Here is a 6266-nt window from a genome sequence, read left to right on the forward strand (position 1 = left end):
CGTGGGGGAGTGAAAAGCTGGAGTAGCTTCTATTTATAGAATATAACCCTGGGAAAAACAGGAGGTACCAGAGAAACAGGCAGGAGGGGTGCAGTTGTGACAGTCCTGAGCCCAGCAGGAGACACAGGTGTCCCAGAGTCTGTGCCAGAGCTGGGGACGCAGACGCGGCTGCGCCTCTGCTGGAGCTGGGCTTGGCTGGATGTTTCACAGGCGCTGGGGTGAGAACTCACACACAACTCATCTAGCTAAAAGCTCGAGCAAGAGTTAAACAACAAAACAATGCACACTAAAAGGCTATTTTAAACTTGTGCTGGATCACTTCCCTTAGAGCTTTCCCCTCTCAGCAAGGAAAGTGGTTAAAGAAAAAGCAAAACACCAAACAGAACCAAACCAGAAAAACCAAAACAGCCAGAGAGACTGCAGCCGGCATTACACAGATGAAACAACTCAGCAGTTTTACAGCTACATAAATAGGATCAGAATCTGGCCAAAGGAGTAATACACGTACAAACTACTGCTAACAGCCACAACAAACATTGATACTACACCTTGGACTCAAAGGTAAAAATAAAATTCTTCCATCATTACCACTTCCAGCAGAGCCCACTAATACAACGGCATCAGGAGACTCCCAGACGATGCAAAAAGTGTGTTTAGTGGGGATATGTTCGGACTAAAACCTCTCTGTCTTGACACTGTGCATTCCCAAATACCTCTATCTAGTATCCAGCTGCTTTTAGTCCCTGTCCCTTGGCTCCACATTATTCATCCACACGCAGTCTGTCACAGAGAAGGGCTGAATAAATTGCAGCATCATTATGCCACAGTGCAGGTGCTCCAAAACACGCACATCTTGAGGCTCATGAACTTGGGAAAAGAGATGGCTCATCAGCCATAGGGATGTTCTGATGCCAGCCAGCCTTCTCCAACCCATTGAGTCAGTCCAGCTGGGGTTAACCTTTTCCCTTCTCCAGGCATTTTCTTGACAGGCACCTGTCTCAAAGAATATGTTTTAACAGCAGGAAAGCTACCCCCAGATCCAAAGCCCAGTAAATTCCTGTAAAGAACCTGAAAGAGTGGGATCCTTCTTATCATAAGGTATTCTCCATCATGGATGCAAACATGGCTTTCACACACGTTCTCTCTGTTACCTCAGTGCCTGAAGATAATCCCAAATCCTCAGACCCTTTCAAGACCAGTCATTGCCCACAGACCCATTCCAGACAATTAAAGTCTTGTAACAGTGTATGTAATGTAAAAGCCCGTTTAATCTTGTGCAGGCAAGAAATAGCAGGGACCTGCCTGTAGAAAAATTAAAACTATATAGTAATTCATCAAATTGATTTAATACAGCCAGCTGCATGTGAGAATTCTAGCCCAGGCAGAAATAGTCCCAATAGTATGCATTTGCTTACAAAAAGGCAAGGTGCTTTGGCACAGCTACTACATCCTTCGAAAAAGTTGGTTTTGACATGTTGGGAAAGGATTTGGGTTTTCCAGCTGCTCTCTAAGCAGCAGGCAATTCAGCAAACACACCCAGGACCTGCAGCAGACACCACTCTAAAATTTGTCTTCATTATGTTCTAATTTTCACGCAACTTTCTACTATTTGCAACAACCAGGTAAATGCTGATTAAATTTTTCATGTTTGTAAAAACAGACAAAAGCTCAGGAAAGCACTATTCGGCATAATTTGTTCTTCCTCTAGGAGCCGCCATTGAGAGTGCAGGGCCACAGTTCACTGCTCACATTTTCCCTGTTATTCTTGGGCCACCAAATCAAATATACATGTCGTGTTTGGTGGGTTTCAAAACAAAAGGTGTGTTGGAAGAGTGATTATTCTGTTTTGGTTTGTTTGGTTGTTTTTTTAAAGACAATTATTAATAACAAATAGTTAAATTGCTGAGAAAATAAATTCTGCTTTGCCATCTTGCAAACATTACTTCTTCCCCTGAGAGGAGACTCTGTCACTGAGAGATCTGCAAAGCTTCAGACAGGACTAACAACTGTGCTGAAATTTTCTGAGGTGCCCAAAAATGACCAATGAGTTTGGGTCTTTCAAGAGGATGAATGGTACAGTAGAAATTCTTTGTCCTGCTAGCTCTCTTCATATGTATTTTTTATTACTTGTATAAAAGTTTCATTGTAAAAGACAGAAGTATGGTTATTAGAAGATATGTAAAGTACACCAGAACTTCAGAGAGGAGCCCCAACTCTGACTATCTTTCATATGAAAGGACAGATGATTATTACAATCCACTTTTTTCTTTAACTTAATTTTTATTTTTCTGGGAATGTGAAAAAGCTTTTTTGTGCATTTGGTTTTTAATTGATCATATTATTGAAAGGACTTAGCAGGGAATCTAAAAATCTGCAGAAGAGTTTGTTGGGGGGGTGATTAGAAAGAGAAAAGCCTCATAAAAACAAGCCCAGCCCCTACAAACACAGGTTTTTTCCTCTGCTACACATACACACTCATGACTTTTTGCCTCCCCATGAGAGAAACGGAGCCAAAAGATCTGGCATAAAAGGCCTGGAAGACACTGCACTAAGTTGGACACATGGTGGAGTGGTGCTGAGAAGCAAAGAAGCAGCTGCAATTATATGGGAATAACAACAACATTCACAGAAGTTCCCTTTGGATACATGTCAGTGTGTGGGAACGATGGATTAAGATGGAGTATTTGCGTTTCCCAGGCAGATGCCAAGATATCAAAGCTGGCACGCTAAGGTGTTCTGGCCTTCCCTGAAGGGAGTCTCAGCCGTCAACACCATGTGTACAGAGCTCCTCCGCTTGCAAGTATCTCTCTTCCTCTAACAGTGCGTGCATTTTTAATTTTTTTAAAATATGTGATCTAGGTTAGTGCTCATAAAAATGAAGGATTAACAGCTACAGCATAGCACAGGCAGCTGGGCAAGCTCTGCTGACAGATCCCTGCCAACACAATCAACCCCAAATTAATCCTGCACTGTGCTTCCACCCACACACAGCAAGCAGGTAGTGCCATGCTGCCAACTTCCTCAGGCAACATGAAGTAGCAAAGAGCTGCCATGTTACTACCTCTTCTTCTAAAAGCCACTTTTTATTGATCTTTGCCTACAACAGGCCCATAGACATCTGAACAATTAGAGTGCAGGACTGAATCCTCCGTCAGACATGGGTGTTAAAATAAGATGTAGCACTTCTGCATCACTGCCCTCTACAACAGACTTTAGTGCTTTTATGTGTTTTTGTTGTTGTTTTTTTTTTTTTTTTTTAAACTAGCATTAACATTGCCAGTGGTGCATTATTTTCCCAGCTGGAAAAAAAAAAAAAACACAACAACAAAAAAAAAAAACCCACAAAAAACCAAAAACCCCAAACCACAGAGTAATAGATCCATCAGTACAGATGATGAGGCATCATGATCTGTTTTAACCCATCCAGGCCAGGGCCACCACTGAAAAGGTTGGGTCTTGCCCTCTTCCTGCATCAGCCCTGGTCTGGCTCAGCCTTAAAGCCTCGTGGTCTTCAGGGGGAGTGCAGCAGAGCACAGCCAAGGACCAGGAACACTCACTCATCAGCAAAGCTGTCTGTGAAGCTAAATCCCATGTGTCAGAGGTTGCAGCAGTAATTGAGGATTGTGCTTCAAACTCCTAAACATCCTCCAGTGCCCAAGAAGGCTGCTGGCAATAGGTGAAAGATGGTGGTGAGACAAGAATAATGAAGAAAAGAAAGTTCTTGGGAATTATTGCTGGCGCTGCATGGTGCATGTGCAATGAGAAGATGGAGCACAGCAGCACTCGGAGCAGGAGAAGCTTCTCTCCCACAGAGGGAGGGACACAAGGAAATGCTCCTTCCTGCCTTTGGGCCTGAAAGTCCCCTCTCCGACACCCCAGTCTGCATAGTCAGAAGCAAAATCAATACCTAACTATACAAGATGCTTCACTTTGTAATGATCTTCATTTCTAGATGCTTAATAGTTGTTGACTTCCTCCCTTGGGCTTTTGTAACAGCCCAGTAAGAATGAAAGTTCAGGGGCTCTCCCAAAAGTCCCCAAAACACATCAGAAACTGGAATCTGCTGCAGGGCTGCAGTACATTGTCTCGGCAGATTCAGTGGGTAACAAAGTCTTCTGAAACAAAGTGTAGTAAGTGTTTCTGCCTGGACTTGCTAAAAGACCTTAATGCAAATACAACTCCAAGAAAATGAGGGTGGACTGTAGTGGCTGCCTCCCCCTCAGGGTTGGTGTGGTTTTTTTTTTTTCCTTCAATCCTGATGAAGTTCATTAAAGTTGCATTTAAACTAAGGTTGCGATTCAAATTTTCCAAAGCAGGCAGGGCAGGTTTGAGAGCCTGATATATCAGAGTTTATGTGCTTCCTGAAGAAGGAGGGTGGTTGCAGAGCCTTCCCCAGGGGGTGCCTGGTGGGTCCCTCGCCCCCTGACATGTTTGCTGTCACACAGGCACTGGGTTCCTGGCCCTCGCAGGCTTGCTCCTTACAGCCAGGCAGCCCCACATCCAAGCATGCCAGTACTTTCCTTGAAGGTATTTACAGTTTACTTTTTAGTGCTACTTTAAGTTCAAAGGGGCTAGTAAAGCCCCATTAAGCCATTTACATCAAACTGGTTAGTTAATTATCCTGTTGCAGGCTTTAGATTACCAATTTATAACCCCTTCCCTAGAGATGCCAGTATTTGGAAACAGCTCAGCTGGGACATTTTGCAGGGTGCAGTTATGGAACAAAAAACCCCACTAAACCCAACCACCCCCCCAGAAGACCCTCCAGAATAAATCTCTTCAGTTTTTGGTTGGAAATCGATTATCTCTGGCAGAAGCCAGTGAGGGCAGGGGTGGGAGAGAGCCCACGTCACCAGCCAGCATCAAGGACAGCCACCCCACGTCTCCCTTGGGCTGTACCTGCACAGCAAAACACAGGGACGTGCAGATGGACAAAGCTAAATTGGGAGGCACCACAGCTAGATGAGGGCAGTGCTTCCCTTACAATAAGATATTCTGCTTCTTAGTATCATAATCAAAGGTGTTTTCACATTCATACGTACCAAAATGTGCCTGCCCACAAGGAAAGAAAACAATTTGAGGCTTTGGGGCTGGCTGTGAGTGCCAGCACGCTGGCAGAGGAGCGTGGGGTTTGGTCAGTGCCTCTGCTCACCCGTGCAGGCATGGAGGCTCTTGCCACACTGCAGCATCTTTCAAGTTAGGATTAACAAGATTCAGATTTATATCCCTTTGCCAAAAGGGTCAATGACCAGCTCGTGGTCAGCCTACCCACAGGCCAGGTGAGGCTGGAGCCAGGAGTCTCCATGCCCAGGATCCTCTCTCCTGCCACCAACAGTACATTTCTGAGAAGGAGCACCTGTTGTCCCCTCAGGGTCTTGTTATTCTGGTCCACCCCACTCAGAATTCAAAGCTGTTATAGAAAGGAATAATAACCACCTTCCCTCCCCCCCTAAACACCTATCTGCCCAAACCAGCCAGGTCCTAGAGTAAAACATGCCTCTCACACTTCTCTTCCTATTTCCACGAGCCATTATTAGTTCTACAAACAACTAGTATACTGTATATTTATTGGCAAATTCTATTTAAAATAAAGATGGGGAGGAATGGCTGTCCAGTTGCTACTGTTTTCATACAACAATCTATCAGGTACGGGAGAAATGTTGGCCAATCCTGGTAGCCGTGCCAAACCAACAAGCACTTAAAACCTCACCAAGAGCAGGAATCCATGGAAAGAAGGGGCATGTGGAGTGACACCAAGTCAAACTAGGAGATTCCACATTAACATCAAAAAAGGCACATAAAAAAGAATTTTGAGAGAAAATTTCCGTTCTACTTGAAAGACAAGACAGATGGAATCAAGTCATATGACAGACCCTGCGATTTTTGTCCTCCATCTTAATACATCCCCATTTCAATGGAAAAAAAATGTATCTTCTGCCAAACAAATGTCAGATTACCTTAAAAGAGAGATAAAAATCTAAGCAAGTTAATTTCTTTATACTATGCAACCATGAGATTTTGCATTTACTTGCTTTTTCTGGAAAGTAGCCATTTCACAACAATTTTTGGGATGGGGGGCAGACAGGAAGAAGAGAGGGAAAGACACTCTGACTTCAAACCAAAGGGACAAAATATTTTTGTACAAAATTTGGTAAGATGATAACACTTTTATGTAATTTACTGCTCCAAATTACAAGACAGAGACCTTATAATAAGAGTACAGGTAAACACAACATAAAATTTAAATTATCTAAAGGACTGAAAAA

The sequence above is a fragment of the Numenius arquata genome, chromosome 16 (genome assembly GCF_964106895.1).
Source record: "Numenius arquata chromosome 16, bNumArq3.hap1.1, whole genome shotgun sequence".
NCBI classification, from domain to species: Eukaryota; Metazoa; Chordata; class Aves; order Charadriiformes; family Scolopacidae; genus Numenius; species Numenius arquata.